Source organism: Rhinatrema bivittatum, chromosome 13 (assembly GCF_901001135.1).
Source record: "Rhinatrema bivittatum chromosome 13, aRhiBiv1.1, whole genome shotgun sequence".
Classification (NCBI taxonomy): domain Eukaryota; kingdom Metazoa; phylum Chordata; class Amphibia; order Gymnophiona; family Rhinatrematidae; genus Rhinatrema; species Rhinatrema bivittatum.
The window spans coordinates 16,638,657-16,661,282 of NC_042627.1; the positions used below are offsets into that span (position 1 = coordinate 16,638,657).

Sequence of the window (22,626 nt, forward strand, 5' to 3'; positions counted from 1 at the left end):
GCCATCATAACGGTTTACAAACATGGGAAGGTTACAGACATGTTAAAATAGCACAGAGAGACACATGGTACAAAATTTGCTCTTCTTTTACCTTTCATCACTCCAAATCACATTAAATCTTCACTGATGGTAACTGTTCTGTTTGTACGTATGTCTGTGCATGTAAAATTGCCCCACAAACCTCCCCCCCTAATTTCATAATGCCCCCCCCCCTACAAGTAGGCCTCCACAGAAGCACCCTCTCTCTCCTCCCCTCCCCCTCCTCTCCCGAACTGGGATTTGTGATAAATCCCGTAATGCGCAGCTATCGCCGGCACAACGCGCAGAAAAAAGGCGCGGTTAAATCCCGCGATAGCGGGCATTACATTCTCGCACACAACGTTAACCAGACTTCATTTCCATTTACTCTGCCCAAACTCCTCCCACGCAACGACTAATTTTAAATTTGCATACACATTTTGCAATGCGGTATTTATCGCATGTGTTGTGCAGTTAGTGCAGGCGTTTGGGCCCTAATGCGCACGATAACGCCCTAATGCATTTTCGATAAATGACCCTCTTAACCAGATAACTTTAAACCTAACTGGCTAGTTTTGAATAATCGCTGGTTAGGTTTAAAGTTATCCAGCTGTGTATGGCCGGACAACTTTAAACTTATCCAGCTATATTCAAAAAAATATAAGCCGGTCAAGTGGCCTTATTCTTTAAAAAAAAAAAAAAAAAAAAAAATGCTATGCAGGCCTAGCAGCTTGAATCACAGACTCTACACACATCACACAAATGGGTCCTGCTGGCTTGAGCCACTCCTTCCCCCTCCAAGTAGTCAATAAAATAAAAAAAAAAATCAGTGGTCAGCTTGCCAGTCTACCCCTTCCCCTGCCCGTCGTGGGTTAGGAAAATCTGATAGCAAGATCTCCTCCTCTCCCTCCCTCACCGTACCCTCTCGCCTACCCAGTATCTTTGCAAAGGTGTTTCCGGCCCTGTGATCGCTGTATGTGTAGTGATCCCAGTATCTTCCAGCATTGCTCTAACAGTAGACATTTAGCTGAATAACTCACACGTTATCCAGCTAAATGCCTTTCAATATAGACCTCATTATTTCTACCAGCTTACTATGATTTACTCTACCAAAAGCTTTGGCATAGTCAATAAAGCAAAGAATTATAGCTTTCTACTTTGTAATTGTTCTCTGAGATATTGTTAACGATAAGTAAATGCCATCCTTTGTTCCTCTTTTTTCTAGTCGTGTCACATCTAGTTGCTGTTCAGCAAGTCTTGATGTATGCGATAAGGCACTAAGTTCTGCTATTAGTGTCTGAGCCTTAGATGGAACAAGAAGTCTAGACATGCTCAGCAATAAGAAGAGTGACTGCAACAGAGACCAAGGGCATGACACACTGCTGCATGACTACTGCACTTCCTGCTTTAAGATAAATGCAGAATACAAGGACCTGGCTCATGTTATAATTGGGAGCAAGCCATTGATAGATATACCTTACATGCTGTTTCCTTCTCTCTTCCTATGTTTTAAATACAATCTGTGACTTTCATCTTCCTGTCTCTTTGGGAGCCTGGATGTCAAATATACATTGGCCATATTGCTAGGTGTCCACATCCTATCCAGGAGGGAAGAGGAAGCCACAGAGAGAGCACAGAGGGAAGGCGCCAGACTCCAACCAGGACTACTTGAAGTAAGATCATAGGCATGGGACTCCCCGTTTTCCTTTTGATGCCAAATCTTAGCAATAATCTGCACATGCACAGTACCAGTTATAAGTCTTGCTTTATGCATATCACCACATCCGTATCCTAAGTCATTTCTACCCATTGGCAGGGCTGCCAATGTGCTATAGACAAATAACTGCTTCAGTAAAAACTTAAATAAGATGTTTGTCTTGTGATTGCATGCTGGGCGATTTCATGGCATTGTTTGCTGAGGTTATTTGTTATATCTAGGACTTTCTTTGCTGAGTATACACGACTAGACAGACTCTGCAAACTATATACAGGGTTTAGATCACCCCACTCATTTCCAAGAGATTGTCAGAATAATCATAAAGTTGAGTTGTGACACAAATCAAGGGCTCTCCAAATAATTCAGAATGTGGTAGAAAGAGGAGAAATCACTTATCTTTTGTATGATCTTCATCGGTAGCCAGTCATATGGCAAATTAAATATAAAATGGCCATGCTGACTCACAAACGTTTGGGCAATAACAACGCAGCATGGTGACAATCCATGGCAGTGTCTCTAAAACCCTACATGCATGCTGAAGTTGACACAAAGTGGTCTTCCCGATGTTTCATCAGTACGGTTGGCCTGTCCTGCAGAAACTAGGGAAAAGGCATTTTCGGTCCTAGCTCCCACCTTCTGGAACATGCTCCCAGAGCACCTGCACCAAGACTTTTCTTTAGAACTTGAATACATATCCGTTTTTACAAGCATTTGCTGGAGGTAGTGCATGGAATGATTAGTGCATGCGCAGTTGTCAGGGATGTGAGCCTCGGTCCTCCGGGAAATTCCATTTGTGCACATAAGTAGCGAGGGTATGAGCAACTTATTTGTCGCTGTCTTTATTTATGTTTTCTGGATTTTATGAATGTTTTTATTGTACACCACTTTGAGCAATGGATTATGGGCGGGCTACAAATGTTCTCAATAAATTAATTAAATGTTCATGACGACAGTGGGCGGAGGAATGTGTGTTCTCAAAAGAACATGACATTAGCAGGCAGAAGGTTAGGAGGCATATTCTTCTGTCCCTACAGACTTGGGAACACAGTCCAAACAACTTAACAGTGATTCTGCCAGCCATTAGCAGTCACACTGTACCAAAATATTTAGTTTCCTGCTAAAATGAAGATGATGTGCCAGCATTTAATTGGTGTGGTATGCTGCCTCTCTGATTATTATTTTTTTTTTTTTAACTTTTCCTGTAGTCCTGTGGTTTAAATTGCAGATTCCACTTCTGTTGTAAGAGCAGTTCTGAATCCCACCTGGAAGAACAGCTATAACCTGTAGATCCTTCCTATGGAAATAATTCCATTTATAAGATCATCTTTATACAATTGAAGCGTGTTTATCCCCTAGAGCTTTTAGTTACCCAGCTGTAATTAAGAGATAGTAATAATAATGATAACGATAGTTTATATTGTTACTTTTTGAAGCTACAGTGCCAGACAACAAATGCAGACCATTACCCAGCAAAGGAATCTGCATGCACTGCACTAAGAGCTGGATTTACTAATGCCGCAAGGCATGGTGAATCCCACGGTAACGGGGGGGTGATCCTGCGGTGCGATCGCTGCCTGCGTCGCGCCAAATAACTACACCATAAAAGGTGTAGATATTCACCATAAAAGGTGTGGTTATTCATCGCGAAACTGACAACGATAAACAAGCATACCTTTCGCTGTTGGCGAAGTCTTCGTGGCGTCAGCCCCAATGCAGCCATGACTCCTCCTCTTCCGGGGCTAATGCCGCCCCGACTCCGCCCCCATCTTGGTATTGCGTGCAATCCGCTTGGTAAATGACCCCCTAAGAGGGTAATTTTATAACTGTAACCCCTGGACTAGCATCCTATTACAGGACCCCTAGGAACCACACCTCAGCTAGGGATTAAACTGGTCAACAGACCGGGGGGTGGGGGGGAATTATCTTCTAGACACTGAGTGTTGTTCAAATTTTAATTAAGTATTAAAGTTTCTTGTATCCAGCACTAATAATCATGCTGGAAGCTGATTTTACTTTGCTGATTATTAATGGAAACTGACGGAAAGGTTCCTTACAACTCTTGTCATTTACAAATCAATTTTACAGTTTAGTTCTTCAATAAATTTATGACTAAGTTTCAAATTGAATTTTTTTCTGATGTTAAATAATTGTCTTTAATCCTATCAATATCCAGTCACTGGGATAGTCTTTATGCTTCCTCCCAATAGCAGGTGCCTACGATATCATCCCAATTTAGATGTGTTAGCGTAAATTCCCAATGTTCATATCTTTAGTCCAGTATTCGCCTCACTTCCCGGTTTGTACCTGGATGGTGCCTCCATACGCCTCTCTTCCCCGGTTATCTCAATGAGATGGTTGTGCATACACCAGATGGGCGCCACTGCTCTTCTTCTTCTTACTCCTCCTTCCCCGGGAACAAATAAGACTTTATCCTTGACAAGGATGCTGATGGTTCATTGGGTCTCTCTCTGTGAGGGACTCCACTTCCTAAAGAAGGTTAAAAAAAAAACCTACGACCCTAGGCCCTAAGATAGGCAAATAATGAAAGAAAATTATTAGAAAAGGGTGAAACCAAAACCAGAGGAAGAAAGGGTGGGAAAACGTCCTCCTCCTAGCACAACATTTCCAAAAGATATTCTAAATTAGGCAAAGGCCCCCTTTTTATTTTTTACTCTACCCAGGTCTCATACCTAGAAACCGAAGGGTCCTTTTCCTAGTGGAAAGAAACACAACCAAGAACAGCCAAGAGATAACTGCCTGAACAAGGGAGAACTGAAAACTATCTAAACTCCTAAGCTGGTGGCAGGGGGTTATATACTCTGGGAGCTCACCATCATAGTCTCCCATATTGGGGGGGGGGGGCGCCAAAACCCAATGAAAACACTTCTGCTATATGTCTGTCCCCCCCTATTGAATTAGGACGTTCATTTACATATATGTAAATATATAGATTTACATTTATTAAGATTTTGGATCACTTAACACTAAAATAAGTCTAGACGATGTATAAGGGTACAAACATAAAATTAAATAAAAAAAACATAATGTACATAAATAAAAAATTAAAACATCATAATAAAAGTAAAGTAAAACACATGATAAAAGATACATAATAAAGATAATAAAAACTAAAAACAGGTAAGTAAAATCAAAACATGCTTAAAAATTCGCTAATTTAAAGAAAAATGTTTTAAGAAATTTTCTGAAATTCTTTACTGAGTCACATTGGGAAAGAGTCACATTGGGAAAGAGTTCCAAAGGGCAGGACCAGCCACTGAAAAAGAACACTCACGCCTAATGTACAGTTGTGCAACTCGAGGAGGTGGAACATATAACAGCCCGCGCTGAGAGGAATGTAAAGTTCTGAATGACTGATAAAATTTTAAGATGGCAATCTCCCATGAACAGCTTTGATCCTTAATTAATTTAAAAATTGTCATGCCGATTTTATATTTAATTCTTTTTCCAATAGGAAGCCAATGTAACTCGATCGATATTGGAGTGATATGGTCAAAACGCTTCAATCCTGCAATTAAGCAAGCCAAGGAATTAATCAGGAGCTGCCATGGTTGAAGTGTGGGAAGCTGTAGGCCAGCATATAAACTGTTGCAATAATCAATGATGGGGAATATTGAGGCTTGCAACACGATACGGAATTCAGGAGTGTGTAATAGTTTCTTGAGGCCAGCCATAATACGTAGTCTAAAATATCCTTATCTAATGACTTGTATAACCTGAGGGTGAAAGGAGAGAGTGCTATCTAGGGTCACACCAAGGTTTTAAACTTGGCCCTTGAATGGAAATTTAGAATTTTCAAGCAGGATAGAGTTTTCAGTGAAGGTCGAATATGGGCTAGAGATAGCAAGAAACTCAGTCATTCATAATAGGAACTCGTAGGGTTCTCTACATAACCGTGCACAGTAGGGTAAAGGCAGCATGCACCTTTTACATGCAGACTTTTACCTTGAATTTTCAAAGCAAACTTATTTGCATAAGTTCACTTTGAAACTTTGAGCATAAGCAGCTGGATACGTACATAAACTCAACCCTACACAAAGTTACAACTGATCTATCGAGGGTGTAACTTGTGCAGGTGAACTTGTACTTCTTCACATAAAAAAAATTGTGTAAGTTAGTTTCCCACCCCAACTCTGTCGTCCCCCACCCAATCATCTCTTCTCAGTACTCATGTAAGTACATGTGAAACTGACTTGCAGGTGTACTTATATGTGCACCGGGCCCTGATGGATTTTCAAAACGCATTTACACACATTAAACAGGGTTTTATGCTTGGAAGTCATTTTGAAAATCAGTCCCCATGTGTTTCCAAGCTCCTAGGATCATAAAGTGTGTTTGGAACCTGCCTGGATGCAGGTTGCTACATAATATACTAATGTATTATTAGTATTTGACTGCATATTTATATGCGGCATAAAAATTGCAGCTTGGGAGGCAGGAAGCAGGAAGAATTCCAGCAGTCCTGTGATGTTTGCATGCCTTAGGAGTAAATATGATAATGTTCTATTTAAAGCCGTCCATGTTGCATTTTCTTTGTGGAAAAATGGAGATGGGCCAATCTAAAATGTGTAATCCACAATGCAGGATCTGCAGACCCCACGCCAGTAAGTGTGATTTGCCTGGAATTTTGCCATCTGACCCTTGTGGTTGTTGAGAGTCATGAGCCAAATTGAGGAAATATCCGTAACTGACGAAATCATATGCCTGTAACAAGGTTTGTTAACTTCATTCAGTAGATGTGGAAAAAGTGAAATAACGAGGCCTATATTCAGTAGGCCGTTTAATGGGCAAGTTATCTGGCTAAAGTTAACCAGATAATTTGTTCTGTATATTCAGGAAATAAATGTCCCACTGAATATACTTGTTTCAGTTTATCTGGCTGCATGTAGCTGCCTAATTTAAAGACCTAACCGGCTATGTTTGAATATCGCCATTTATGTTTATAAGTTAGTCGGCCTTTGTGGCCAGATAACTTGCTATTTATCTGGGTATCTTCAAAAGATATCCAGGTAGGCAGCATTGTTTAAAAAAAAATGAAAAAGATATAAAAGGGCCTATGGCTCAGTCCCCAACTTTCTTCACAAAATTTCATTTTGCCCCTTTGAGCTGAACATCCTCAATTCTCCCTAAACAATTAAAAAAAGGTCCTAGGATTCGCAGATCAGCCCCTCCCATCTTTCTCCTATTCACTAAAAAAAAATACCAATCTGACTGCCCCCCTGCCTGACTATTTACCAACATGAAGTCCGTATAGGCATATCTGTCCCCTCAGAGCCCACCCAGACCTACCCCAATACCCATGCCAGAAGCAAGATATCCATTTCTCTGCTCCCGCTGTTTCCAGTGCTCGCCTGTCAAAGAAGCTATAATTTAGCTATATAAGTGGCTGAATGCGCCACATTTGCCACTTAGACCGATAACTTTTGAGTTATCCATCTAAATCAGTAGTGGGCAAACTTCAGCCTGCAAACCAAATCCGACCCTTAAAGGTTTTTATTCCGGTCTGCCTATCACTTGGACACACTTTATTATGAGCGGCCCACCGATAGTCTGACCTGCCTGCTCAAGTGTTCAAGCTATTGCCCTTGATGACGCTTGACGCTTGAGCAGGCAGGTGAGAGCATCAATGCAGTTTAATGATATGCTAGCAGGGTTCCCACCCCGCCAGAGAGGAGAGGCCCTGTGTGTTGGCATGCTGGTGGGGTTCCCACTCCCTACCTGCGAGGAGAGGCCCCGTTTGTTGATGCATTGGCAGGGTTCCCACACCCCACCAGCGAGGAGAGACCCCATTTGTCGGCACGATGGCAGGGTTCCCACACCCCACCAGCGAGGAGAGACCCCATTTGTCAGCACGATGGCAGGGTTCCCACTCCCCACCAGTGAAGAGAGACCTCGTTCCTTGGCATGTTGGCAGGGTTCCTATGCCCTGCCAGCAAGGAGAGTCCCTGCACCGCCATGAGGAGTAGTGAGTAATATGAACATAAAGGAAGGGACAGAGAGGGAAGGAAGGGAAAGTGGTGAGGATAGTGACTGAAATGGAAGGAACATGAATGAGTGGAAGGAGAGGGTGAGTGACTAAGAAGAAAGTGGTGAGTTTTAGGGAAGGGAATGAGTTGGTGGGTGGGAGTGAGGGACAAGTGACTGAGTGGGATGGAGTGGAAATGAGAAACAGAAGAGGGGGAGTGGGAGTGAGGGGTGAGTGATTGAGGGGAAGGGATTTGAGTAGGAGGGTGTGACAGAGGGGAGTGAAATGGAGTCAGAATGAGTGATTGAGAGGGAAGGAATGGGAGGAGAGGGAAATGAAGGGAGTGAATGTGAGGGAGGGAGTGACTGGGGATGAGTGAGAATGAGGGGTGAGTGACTGAGAGGAAAGGGTGAGAATGAAGTAAGGGAAAGGTGTGAGTGGAAGTGGGTGACAGAAGGAATGTAAGGGAATTGAGTGGGAGGTGAATGACAGAGGGAAGGAGGCTGAATAAGAGGGGAGGGGTGAATGACAAAGTGAGTGAAAGAGAATGGAAAAGGGAGGGAGGGTGTGAGGAGCTGAGAGGGTAGAAGGGTGCACGAGTGTGTGTGTGTGTGTATATGAGAGAGAAAAGAGGAAGTTTGTGTGTACCCTTCTCTCTTTCCCCCAACTAATCCTCTACAAACTCAGGGTGACTGGAAATGAAAAGTTTCCAGGTATAGAGGGGGGGGAGGGACTTTTTTAAAAAATCCTTATTAGTTTTAATTATTGGATATTTTTAATTATTAGGTATTAGTTTTAATTATTGGATATTTTTAATTATTAGGTGTTTGATATGTTTGCTGTTTTGAAATATTTGATTGATTTGGAAGAAATGTTTAAAGATTTTTTATCTTTATTCTTCTTAATTGTTAGATGTTGTTCTATTTGTCATCTGTTTTGAAATATGCATTTTATTAACATGATTTCCTCACTGTTATGATTGATTTATATTTCTTGAATTTGTTTTATGAGAAATGGTGATGTTTCTGTTTTTGCATTTTTGTACTGTATATGAATCTGGCTTTTATTGGTTTCTAGACCAGTTTTCTGTCTGCACCTTTCTATTTATACTTATGGCCTGCATTTGAAACTGAGATGAGGTGTCTGCTAGCTGGGAAAATGCTTTGTACCTGTTGGGTTGAAGGTTTTTCTGATTTTGGTAGAGGCTGGGATCCGTGATTGAAGGGGCTCCTTGGGTGCTCAAAATGACAACGCTTAAGCCTGCCGGATACTGAAATGCCGCAGCAAGTGGTGGGGATTTGAATGCTCTGTTGAGGAGCTCCAAGGGAGACTCATCCGCCTCACCCTCCCGCCCTCGTTGCGCTCGATAACTTGTAATATGGCACCAGCCCGAAAATGTTTGACCATCCCTAGTCTAAATGGCTTTTAAACATTGACCTCGGAAATAATAAATCAGGACCTTCTCCAGCCCCTCAAACTTTGAAGCCATCAAACACGGATGGCAAACCTGATGTCTTAATGAAAGAAACATTAGGGCTTCTCTGGCCCTGGGATCTCCTGATTATGTACTTCCCGCTCACAATATGAGACTTATATTAGGGATGTGCATTCGTTCAGGACGAATTAGGCATTTTCAATGAAATTGCCTAATTCGTCCTGTTTCAGGGACAACATGAAGTAGCCTGGGGCTCAATGCATGTAAAAATATGCGTGGAACTCGATTTTGTGCACATTTTTACACGCACCAGGGAGAGTCCTTCCAGAGAGGGGAGAGGTAGAGCTGGGAAGGAGTAGAGACCTGCATACATTTTGGTGTTAAAAAGTATGCACATTAAGTTCACCTGCACAAGTTATGTCCTCAGTACAGCAGGTGTAACTTGGTGTGAGTTTGTGCGCGTAACAGGGCATTTACCGAAGAATTTTTTAAGTGAACCTTTGAACATTGTATTGATTTGAAAATTCGGGATAAAGTCTGAGTGTAAAAGTTACTTGTGGACTTTACCTCTACCTGCACAGTTATATAAGTACCCTATTACCCTCCCTAGACTAGGACAGAAGAGCTGGGCAAGAAATTAAGACGGAAGAGCAACAGTGCCGAGACAATACTGCTACCAGCATCGCTTATGTTACCACCAGTAGCACTGCCAGCAGCATCACCGCAGGGCAGCTGCGCTCTCGCCCGTGTTGTGTCCATCACAAGCTCATTTCATCACTGGCAAAGTTTGTGTAAGCTTTCCAGAGTGTCCCAGGGAAAATAGTGTACTTGATTGCTTTGAAAATAAACATACAATGAACATGTTTCTAATTATTTTGTAGTGCACATATGCAATGGTCACTGGCACTAGTGACCAGTCCACGGGTTCTGCTAAACATTCTCTCAAAATAGACAATCCAGCCCTGGTTACTGGACTCAGATTTATGCAAACATTTTTTTCTGATTCTATGGATAAAGTTTGAGAAATCAGGCTCCAAGATATTCACAGAACAGAAATGATGTATGAAGAAGTGAAGAGCAGGAGGCAGCCAAGCATTGCAAGGACAGGGGAAGCGGATTAGCGACGGGGGACCGTTTCTTTCTTCGTAAGAATGTCATCACCATCAGTACATACAGCACCAGATGAAGCGTCCCATTTGTCCTTTGTCACTTTTACCCAAACAGCCTTTCCTCTGCTGTACCTACTGCCACAAGATCTGGCTCTCTCACCCTCAGTTTAGTACTGAAATAGACCAATGCAGGTTGTTGCCTGGATCTTCTCCTCACCCACCAGGAGACCTTATTGTGGGTCATTTTCCCGGAGCGAGATCGCACCAGAATTCACGGGCCACAAAATTTCATTCTAAGGGGAGTCTTCCCTTAGCCGCTCAGTACTTGGCTGTCTATGATGCCGTGGAGTCCCTTCCTGAAGGAAGGAAGAGCAGCAGGAGCTCCTGCACCACCGCGCCTCTCCAGCTCCCTTGCAGCCCTGCCTTTCTCCTGGATATGGAGGAGAGAAGAAAACCTTGTGTTCTTCCCTGAAGGCCAGAACACTGTGACCCTGCCTGGGAAAAGATCTTCCCCCCACAACGGGAGAGGGGAATAGGATGAGCCAGAAGGGAACGCCAGCACTTCCTGCCTGCTATGTAAATATATCATAAATTACTGCTAGGTCACAATGACTACTGCAGCTGCCTTCTCTTTAGCACACACACATTGTCAGCAAACATCAAACACCACTATGTGCTTTGGGACTGTAGGTGCACTGGCACTACCTGACCCAGCAGGTACTGTTTGTTACACCCTGAAAGGATTTTGTATAGACACATTGTGATGATGTACATGTGAGACTGTCTTTCTAGCCTCATTCTTTAGTTTTCTCCTTTTTTATAAATGTATTCTCGCGTCACTGCCTTTTTGCCATTTTCTTGCCTGTCTCTACCTCCTTCTCAGTCCCCAACTCCCTCCAAGCACAGTGAGCTGCTCAGCCCTACCTTATCATTGATTGCTGCTCTAAAATGCTGATGATCAGATGAAGATGCTTAGAAGGCCATAACTGTTATGGTCATGGACCCTTGGGCCAGCTGATGTTATCCTGTGGGAACCCACAGGAAGCATCACAGCCGGGAGGCGGCGCTGAAGAGACTCTGGAGAAGACTTCACCACTGGAAGTCCGAGGTCCCCCCAGGAGGAGCCCGTAGGAACCCGGACCTCTTGGACTTAAGCGGGACCCTATGCGACCAAGGATCTGGGCAGCAGCCGAAGAGATGGATGATGAGAGGACGGCTGGACCTAGAAGGCTGGAAGAATCTTCACCCTCGAAAGCCTATGGCTCTCCCGGGAGGAGCCTGTGAGAGCCCAAGACGCTGGGACTTAGGAGAATCCTCTGGGCCAGTAAGTACCAGATACCTGAGGTGGTGGAAGAGGCTGAAGTCGGAGTCCAAGAACAAAGCCGGGTCAGAAGCCAGAAGTCAGAGGTCAGAAGTCCGAAGCCAGAGCCAGGGGCGGAAGCTGGAAACAGAATCATGGGATGGAGCCGGGTCAGAAGCCAGAAGTCAAAACCAAAACCAGGGGCGGAAGCTGAAGACTTAGTCAAGAGACGAAGCCAGGTCAGAAGCCAGAAGACAGAAGAAATGATCCAAGATCCAGCGCAGCAACTAGCAACTCAGGGGACTGAGTGAACCTTGTTGCAAGGCGCTGTCCTAGTCAAGTTGCAGGGTTTAAATACCCTGCAGCATCTGATGTCATCTGGGATGTCCTCTTCGGATTTCCCGCGCTGGCCCCTTTAAGGCTCCAGCTCCCGGGCGCACGCGCGCCTAGGGGGGGCGGCGGCGCCTCCCTCGCACAGGGAGAGCCGCGGCAGGATGCTGGTCAGGCCTACCGGGCCGAAGAGGAGTCCGTGCGGGCCAGGCCGACCCCGAGGTAGGAGGAGGGACCGGGGCACGGCCCGGTCCCGTAACAATAATTATTGGCTCTACCCTAGTGATTGGTGGATTTAATTTCATATCTTGACTATCCAAACTCCCTCAGAAGCATAAAGTCCTTAAAAATAATGGTAATCGCTTTGCTGTAAACGACTGCCATTTTCATAGCTGCCCGCTCTGTGGGGGCCTGAGGCACTCCCATTACAGTCTCCTGCATTCCTACAGATCAGGAGCTGAGAGCTCCATGTTGCAAGAAGGCGGGAAAGACAGAGAAGAAGTGCTTCTGTCTCCCTGCTAATACTTCCTCCTCCCCCTTCAGCCTATTGGCTGGCTGTGAATGTCTGACCAATGGGCTGCAGGGGGGCCAGGGTGCAGCCGCAGTGTAGGACAGGCAGGCTTACCGCTTTTAGTCTGCTCTGCAGTGCAGATGGGGAAGATTGTTGATAAAAGGATTGGAAAAGGGATTGAGAGAGAGTCAGAGGCGTTCTGAGAGCACTGCTGGGAGAGGAAAAAGAGGAAATTCTGGCTAGGAGACAGAGAGAGGGGGGAGAGGGAATGCCGGCGGGAAGATTAGTTGTAAAGGGGAATATTGGCTGGGGGAGAGAATACTGCTGGGATGGTCTGGAACTGAAAATAGGCATCTTGCCAAAGAGAGGAAATGTGAAGGGAAGAGGGGCTAATAGTGGAGCTGAGGAAGAGAGAGTAGACATGGGCTGTGGGGGTGAGAGGGGATATGGGCTGTGAGAAGGAGAAAGCAGAGAGAAGGGGACACACGAAAGCGGACATGCGCTATGATAAGAAGTGGAGCTGAGGGGAGAGGTTTAAGCGAAGGGAACTTAAGAGGGAGAGAGACCTGAAGAAGACTGGGAAAAGAGCTGTGTAGGACAGAGAGGAGGAGGATTGATAGGGGAGGTAAACCAAGGGAAAGGTTGTGAGAAGAGAGGGGATCATGGTGGAGGAAGGGGTGAGAAGGAGGGATGGAAGTGGCAGGAGAGAGTGAGACTAGGAGGAGATGAGAGAAGCTGATGAGTTGTGGAGAGACAGCTGGCAGCTAGGAAGATGTAAATGACAATCCTCCCCACCTCACAAAAATTATGATGCTACAATTGTTGTGATCCCGGTCGCAACCCCCGCGACCGGGCCCTTACCTCCGCTGGCACTCCCGAAGCTTTGCTGGCCTCCCCCACGCCGTTCCAGGCCTTTCCTCGAGGGAGACGCCGGACTTTCCTGCTTGGCCCCACCCATGAACTACGCGCAAGTGCGAAGGGGCAGCTCTTAAAGCTGAAGGCGCAGGAAACCTTGGCCGGCCCCCAGAGTGATGTCAGACACCGGCAGGGTATTTAAACCCTGTTCCTGCTTCAGAAGATAGCCTTGCAACGAAGTTCACTCCCTGTGAGTATCTAGTTGCTTTTCTTGCTTCTACCTGATCCAGTCTTGTTCCTGTTCCTGCTCCAGCCTTGATCCAGCTTCCGTTCCTGATCCAGCTCCAGTGTCCAATCCAACTCCAGCCTTTCCTTCCCTTCGGACTTGTCTTCCTGGCTTCTGACTCCGGTTCGTCTGTTGGCACTCCCTGATTGTCGCCTGCTCAGCTTTTGGTTCATCGTCACGCTGCTGTTCTCTTGTTCTGGGAGACCCCACCTAAGTCCCAGCGGTCCGGGTCCTCACGGGCTACTGCCGGGGGGGGGGCTTCGGGCTTCCAGTGCAAAGCTCCTGCTCGGTCTCCCAGCTCCGTGCCGCCTCCCGGCCTATCCATCTCTGCGGAGCTCTTCCCACGTTCCATCACCTCTCCGCACGGCCGGCCTAAGGGTCCACTACCCCGGTCATAACAACAATAATTTGTGTGATCATCATAACAGGCATTATCGATAAAGTTTACCCATGAAGTTTTCTCTGCCTTTTACTTAATCATAGGTCTTTATACACAGCATTCCATTTTATTTTTGGAAGAAATTTTCAGTATATCCTCCTGTCTCCAGTTTACATAACTTATGGAAGGTACGTGGCTGTTTCATCAGACAGAAAGATCTACACAAGGAGGAAAATAAATGATGAAGAAATGAAAGGAAGATAACTATTACTACTATTTGCAGCTTTAGCTACTCTTGCTCATGTTTTTCTGAGGATTATATGGAGCTTCCCTGCTCATTCTCTCTCTCTTTCTTTATCCCTGTCTCTTCCTCGCTCCCTCTCCTTTTTTTTTTTATTATTATTATTATCACTTGAGGAGAAGCACCTGGAGGAAAGAAAAGACAATTTAAAAACATCCCGGCTCCGAACTCACAGTCCAGCCCTTTGAAGGTAAACATTGCCTCAGCTTTTGGCAGGGCACTTGACTTGCACAGTGTGTGGGATGAAACGTCCCTGGGGCAAGTTCCCGCGCACATCCGTTGTATAAAAGCGGAGAGCCAGGAGAGCGTCATGGAAGCAAACCTTCCCCGTCCCGCTGCCGAGTGAGAGGCAGAAACTGAGCCCCCCGTGAACAAAAATGAGTGCGCCTGCTTCCTCTCTGTCACAGGAGGCATAGTGTCCTCACTCCATTTCTGCAGCTCGCATTGAAAGCTGCAATGCAACTCTGGAGCAGACTGTCATGCGTCCAAGAATACGGTGGCACTAGTATGACAGGACCTCAAACTGGAGCACTACCACAAGACGTCAATGCACCCAAATCATAGGTCTACCACAAAAAGGGGCCGATGCAATACAGGCCGCCTCTTTGACAACAACACAACCCCTCATTTAAATATTGCATGGCTCCTGCAGGAGAGGTGCCTGAGTATTCAGCGCCGGCTGTCAGCATTCTTTTTTTTTTTTTTTTTTTTGCATCAGCCCCAAAGTGGGTTCAGATGCTATCACTATCAGAATATTGCAGTACCAAAGTGTGCCCAATCAATATCACCGCCCTGGGCACACAGACTAGAACATGTCTAATCCATGGCATAATTATGGCAATGAAAGCCAAAAACAGAAGCAAAAGAACCCTCCAAAACTGGAGATATCTACAGTATCAAACTCAGGGGTTCTAAAATATCAAATACCCTACAAAGGTGGTCAAAAGGCTCTTCAGTCATTACTTGTTTTTATTTATCTGCATACAAAAAAGGGGAAATCATACTGGCATTCATTATAACCATTTAGCTCTCCCCATCCCCTCCCAACCCCCAAATATTTGTAAAATAAAATAAAAAATTCATACAAAAGTAGATTTTAACAACTGTCTGCTTAGTGAAAGCTGTTTGCCTGGGAGAGGTTTCTCTCCAGCTCTACAAAAGTGAAGTGTGGTGTTTTTGGACTATGTTGCTGGACTTTGATTGTTACCTGTACTGTGCATTGTTTGTTAGAACCCCTGAGGCAGCAAAGTGTTTGCTCTCTGAAACAATGGCCGTTGTTGGGTTGTTGGTTTTTTAAATCAATGTTTGTATTAAAAATGTGCTAATAAAGATTCTGGAAGCTAAATTATTACAGTTAACTCCAGCAAAGCTGTTTAGTTGAGTAGCCAGTTTGTTGCAGCCCTAGCAGTATCACCCCATGCCATAGGGAGCCAAATACATGATGTAACTATGGAAATATTGTACAATCTGTTATGTCCTTATTATCAGAGAGCAAATACAGCGCTGTCTTTGTGGCAAATGCACAGCATTGCTCTAAGATTATGAAAATACCAGGGTCAAAGCTGTAGCATTTTCATAACAACCACCATTTGGATTTATAGCATCCTTTTTTGAAAAAGGATTGCAGCAGATTGCGTCAGAAACATCACTGCAGCCAGCTCTGGGGTAAATGGTCTATCACTGCATTTCTTATTCCTAGACTGAAAATAAGTTTCCAAGTGGGGACAATAAATCAAAACCATGTTATTACTATTATTAGCCAATTACAACTGTGTAAATTGAGGTACACGGTGATAAGGCGATGTTCAGAATAGGCCTTGCTATTACCATGCCTGCCAGATGCACACCATTTTCCACAATAATAGTGATAGGTTCCCTTAACACCTTCTCTCCCATCATTGCTGCATCTCTCCTCCAGTCAGTAAACGGACTGAAGCCATAAAAGTTTTGCCAAGGCATTAAAATGACTCTTTGGCCCACTCTAATTTTGCCAGCAAACCATGTACAAGAAACAGATTATTCTGCAGAATAGCTCAAGGACACACTGTGCTGCCTGTGGGATCTCCCTGATGTAAGAGGAGCAGTGCACAGAGGCCAGTCGCAAAATAATAAAGAGCCGGGACTGTCACAGCCACTCAAACTTCCATACATGTGCCTGAGCAGTCCTTGGCTAGAGAATTTGGGATCTGCACCAAGAGAATCATCACCCGACCACTTTCTGTCCCGGGTCCCTCTGCCGATGAAGAAATCTGAAATGAACCTTATTCTCTAGCTAGGACATAGTAATCATAGTAAGAAAGAGAAAATCTGAACTTAGTGCTGGGATCAGAGATTATACGTCACCCTATCCCAGAGGTAAAAGTGTTTGTGTGCATGCATGTGTGCACTTACAGCGTGTGTATACAGCTATGCTTGTTCAGTAGTCAAAGGTGGGTGCAGTACACACTCCATCACAGAATAGCCCGGGCACTGTTGGCATGATGAAAGCAATAATCAAACTTCCCACATTAGTGCAAACTCCGAGGGTACTTTATACTTGCCAGGTTTCCACCAATAATCAAAGCAAAACTACACCCGTAGTTTTGCTTTGATTATTGCCCTGAGGAAAATACTCATGAAGAGCTGCACCTGTTTTTTCTATAATTTTTTTTTTCCAGATAGAACAATACAGGTAGTTTTGAAAATCCCAGACTTTGCATATTGTTCCCTCCCCTGAATCTATGCCCAAGGAAATATCTCTAAAGAATGCAGATAAAATCAGATGCATTGTTCAATAATGTACGTCATTTTAGACTTCATGGTGTCCATATTGAGCCACTGTGTGCCTGGGCAAGTTACCCGGCTATCTTCAAGTTCAATGGATACGTTTTTTGGCTAACTTTAGGGCAGCCCTGTCACCCAATCTGAATATTGGAGTTACTCTGAAACAGAGAAATGACGGCAGAAAAGGAACAATGGTCCATCCAGCCTGCCCAGCAAGCTGCCCATGGTAGCATCATAAGAACATGCCATACTGGGTCAGACCAAGGGTCCATCAAGCCCAGCATCCTGTTTCCAACAGTGGCCAATCCAGGCCATAAGAACCTGGCAAGTACCCAAAAACTAAGTCTATTCCATGTTACCGTTGCTAGTAATAGCAGTGACTATTTTCTAAGTCAACTTCATTAATAGCAGGTAATGGACTTTTCCTCCAAGAACTTATCCAATCCTTTGTTAAACACAGCTATACTAACTGCACTAATCACATCCTCTGGCAACAAATTCCAGAGCTTAATTGTACGTTGAGTAAAAAAGAACTTTCTCCGATTAGTTTTAAATGTGCCACATGCTAACTTCATGGAGTGCCTCCTAGTCTTTCTATTATCCGAAAGAGTAAAAAACCGATTCACATCTACCCGTTCTAGACCTCTCATGATTTTAAACACCTCTATCATATCCCCCCTCAGCCATCTCTTCTCCAAGCTGAAAAGTCCTAACCTCTTTAGTCTTTCCTCATAGGGGAGCTATTCCATTCCCTTTATCATTTTGGTCGCCCTTCTCTGTACCTTCTCCATCGCAATTATATCTTTTCTGAGATGCGGCGACCAGAATTGTACACAGTATTCAAGGTGCGGTTTCACCATGGAGCGATACAGAGGCATTATGACATTTTCCGTTTTAGTCACCATTCCCTTTCTAATAATTCCCAACATTCTGTTTGCTTTTTTGACTGCCGCAGTACACTGAACTGACGATTTCAATGTGTTATCCACTATGACGCCTAGATCTCTTTCTTGGGTAGTAGCACCTAATATGGAACTGCCATGCAGTTTCCCCCATGGATCAGTCAGTGCTGCTTGACGTGCTTTGCTTAAGGACTTGGCCGTAGAAGCAGTCCTGTGGTTTGTGGATTTTCTTAATGTCTGCACAGAGTCCCCCAGACTGAAAAAAAGTCATGGCTCGTGGTGGTGGTTGTCCCTGAATCCAAATTTCTCTTCCCCCCCCCCCCCCCCCACCTCTTTTGAAGCAGAGAGCGATGTCGCAGTTGCATCAAAAGCATCAAGGCTTATTTGTTAAGGGGAGTAATCCACGTCTCCTGTTAAGGGTAGTAACTGCTGCTCTGTTCAGGTTACTCCCATGCTTATCAGTTTCCCACACCGTAAAAGTTGGGGCCCCCGTTGGTTGCTGACTAAAATCCAATTCCCCTTTTCCCCTGCTATTGAAGCAGACTCTACATGTTGGCGTTGCATCAGAAGGATCCAGGCTTCTTGAGTAAGGGTAGTAATCGCAACACCAGCAAGTTAACTCCAATCACGCTTTCTTCGTTTCCTTTAGGACTTGGCTGTAGAAGCAGTCCTGTGCTTTTCCCCTTATGTCTGCGTATCAGTATCCCTGATCATGGAAGTTGGAGCCCTTGCTTGTCTTCTGAATCCAATTCCTCCTTTCCCCTGCGTCTAAGTGGGAAACAATGTTGCAGTTGATTTATATTTACTAAAACTCTGCATGGCCACAAGAGGTACTGCAAGGTTATAAGGGGATTTACGACATAATACATTTCTAACTAATGAATGTAGAATATAACAATTTTTGTGTTTATATTTGAGTATGGTCTTCAACTGTTTGTCAAATATTGGAGTGCATTCTGTACCTTGAATAGTGTTTATGGCAGTGTTGTGTCTTGCTGAATAAAAAAATGATTTAAAAAAAAAAAAAAGCATCAAAGCATTACAGTTAAGGGTAGTAATCTCCATGCCTTCTGCTAAGGGTAGTAACCACCATACAAGCAAGTTTATCCCATGCCCCTTTGCATTCTTTGACTGTTTTCTTCACCACCTCCTCCAGAAGGGCATTCCAGGCCTCCACCACCCTCTCCATGAAGAAATATTTCCTGATGTTGGTTCTGAGTCATCGTCGCTGGAGTTTCATTTCACGACCCCTAGTTCTACCGTTTTCTTTCCAATGGAAAAAGTTAAAAGTCCATATATCATTGTAATCTTTTAGGTATCTGAAGGTCTGTATCATAATATCTGAATATCAGAGTTAGCAGGATAAGTTATCCGGCTAATTTGACTCCTCCCCGATCTATCCATTCCCCGTATCTGAGTTATGCTGCTAAAAATGTAACCGATAAGTCACTCATTCAGTTCAGTGGCACCTGCCGTCTGAAGTCAGATATTCAGCAGCACTCTTAGCCAGATAAGACTGACTCATCCAGTTACTTTTTTATTTTTATTTTTTTAATCAGGCTCTTTATTTTTAAACTATTGCATTATAAACTAAAGTTCATACAGAAACTATCTGTAATAAACAATTGAAAAATATCATAATGAAACATTTTAACCTGTTTCCATTACCAAACCAGACCACTAATTTCAGGGGGGGAGGAATAGGTTAAAAAAAAAAAGTACACAGAAAACTAAAAAGGCATGGGATAGGTGGCAATCTCCTTTTGTGGATTGCAAACTGGTTAAAAGACAGGAAACAGAGAGTAGGATTAAATGGACAATTTTCTCAGAGAAAAAAGATAAACAGTGGAGTGCCTCAGAGATCTGTACTTGGACCAGTGCCTTTAAATATATTTATAAATGATTTGGAAAAGGGAACAATGAGTGAGGTGATCAAATTTGCAGATGATACAGAATTATTCAGAGTAGTTAAATCACAAGCAGATTGTGATAAATTGCAGGAGGACCTTACAAGACTGGAAGACTGGGCATCCAAATGGCAGATGAAATTTAATGTGCACAAGTGCAAAGTGAAACACATAGGGAAAATTATCCCTTGCTGTAGTTACACGATGTTAGGTACCATATTAGGAGTTATCACCCAGGAAAAAATACCTAGGCATCATAGTGGACAATACACTGAAATTGTTGGCACTGGGGTAGATTTTTTGAAAAGCACTTGCGCGTCCATGTGCGCACTGGACCTAGCGCGTGCACATGGGCATGCGTATTTTATAACATGCGCGCGTGGCTGTGCGCATGTTATAAAATCTGGGGGCCGTGTGCACATGCGCACCGGATTTTATAATACACACACGGGGGGGGGGGTAGATTTTGCCAATTTACACCAGGTGACGAGATTGGGCTTCCCCCAATTAAGGAGCAGACTGGGAGGGAACTTTCCTACTGCCCTACCTTCCCTCCCTCCCTCTTCCCCTCTCCTCCCCAACCCCTTAAGAGTTCCTACCTTGTTTTTTTTTGTTTAAGAGCTTATGCCAGTTACTGAGCTGGCATAAGTTGTGCGCGCCGATCCCCCAGCACAGCGGCAAATGGCTGCTGTCCCGGCCACCTCCAGCCCCGCCCTTCCCCGCCCCTTTGCCAAGGCCCAGCTCTTGTGCATGTAACAGGGGTTACAGGTGCGGTTGGGCCTCTTCTAAAATGCGCGCGCGCAAGGCCCAGCCAATCACATAACCCCTGTATTTTACGTGCATGGGCAATTTAAAATCTGCTCAAGAAAGCAAACACAATGTTAGGAATTATTAAGAAAGGAATGGAGAATGTCTTAGTACCTCTCTATCACTCCATGGTGAGACTGCACCTTGAGTACTGTGTGCAATTCTGGACGCCATGTCAAAAAAGATATAGTTGCACTGAAAAAGGTTCAGAGAAGAGTGACCAAAATGATAAAGGGGATGCAAAGTTCACAAGAAAATGCTAAAATCATGCTCAGTATTTAAACCAGATGGCGAGATTGTTTTTAATTTGTGAATCCAACGTTGAAATTGTTACAAACATAACTCAGCTCCGTCATCACGCAAGAGATTTAAATTGACCACGCCTTCCTTCCGGTCTCCTCTTCAACTTGAAAAATGCCGGGACCCTTGAGGTTCGACTGAAGGTATCGCTGTTGGAAAGCTACGCAGATGAGTATTCAATTTTTTAAGAAAATAACTTTAATTAGTTATTTGTGACATTTGTTTTGCAGTAGAAATGAGGCCGGTTTGGTCCAACTTATGTATGAAACGATCTCTCCTTAATAAAGACCCCTGATGAAGCTTTTGTTAAGCGAAACATCGGCCGTGTCGAGCTTTGTCACCATCAGGATCGGGAAATTGGTCTTCTTAGGCTTTATTTAAAAAAATTGGATTTTTTAGCTAGACACATTTTGGCACAGTACACTAAAGAAAAATAAGGTGGATGACTGAAAAGACAAGGCGGTTCAAAGTTAGTTGCTGGGTTCATATGCATGGTTTGGGATATACTGATATAAGATAACAGACTCCATAAATACCAGGCATTGTCTACCATTTTGTTTTTTAAACTCCCAACTCAGTGCATTCTAGAAGCCACCATAATATTAAGGCCTCCTGTCTTGCAAAGACAATGGGACAACACACCACAGAAACATACGAAATAGGAATCAACAGAAAAAGCTGTTGTAGTCCAATCTTGCAAAAACAAACCCAAAAACCTGCTTAGGGAACAGACCCATATGAAAAAAAAAAAAGATTTTGGGAGTATTGCATTAAGAAGCTAATTCTCAAGGCACAATCAAAGGACGGGCTTTACAAGTTCCAATTTGAAAAGTGATGGTTTAGGTTGCAATGTTGTAAACTAAATAGAGTCAGAGGGCAGGGGTGCACTGTGGGTCTCTGGCGATGGGGGCCAATGCTTCCATTTCTGCCTACCCTCTCCCCCTCTCCATCCTTCTCGTAGCAATACTTAAAGTCACAGAAAATCACAATAATGCAAACGTAAAAGGGAACTTTAGAAGGGTTCCACTTCTGGCCTTTGGAGGAAAAGAAAACAGAAACACATTTATCTGAATGTTTCAAATTTGTTTCTGGTTCAATTTGTCACTGTGGTCTCGTTGTATGATATGACCCACCCTCCTCTTGTAGAGGGGATGTATGGATGTACAGGAGCCATGCAGCCTCATAGTAAGGGCCACTTTGATGACAAGAACCATTCATGTAAGTGAGGTCCTGTTTCTGGCCAGCTGCTGGTAGGGGAAAAGTAGCTCTGCCTCTGAAAGTTACAGGTGGTGAACAGCAGCATGAAAGGTACTCAGGGAAGGTGGCAGAGGAGGGCTCAGCAGAGGATCACTCTCTTTCTATCTTCTCCCCTCCGGGGTAGCTGAATGGTCAGTCTTCCAAATGGTCATTAATGGACAACCATTAATGGATGACCCCCAGGACTCTTCCTTCTATCCCCAAGTCTGACACCTGCATGTTACTTGCCACATTGATCCCAGCACTCTCTTGCTGGGCATGAGCACACCGGGCTAGTATAAGAATGTCACTCAAAGAAGAACAGCCCTCTGTTTTCTTCTCCAGTCCCTCTCTTCCCAGGCAGCATGCAAGGAAAAGGAGGGGAGATGGTGGGCCTAAGGTCGGAACAGATTGAATAGGCAAGAGAAGAACTATTCTGCTTCTTAATTCAGCCCCTACCTCCTATTTCTGCCCCTCCACTTCTGTT

At 44.2% G+C, this 22,626-nt stretch overlaps 1 protein-coding gene across 3 annotated transcripts in view; it reads right to left on the minus strand.

Moving 5' to 3' along the window:
- PPCDC (phosphopantothenoylcysteine decarboxylase) overlaps window positions 1-22,626 on the minus strand; it is a 352,571-nt gene that overhangs the window by 199,354 nt on the left and 130,591 nt on the right. The gene's annotated exons all lie outside the window — the stretch shown is intronic.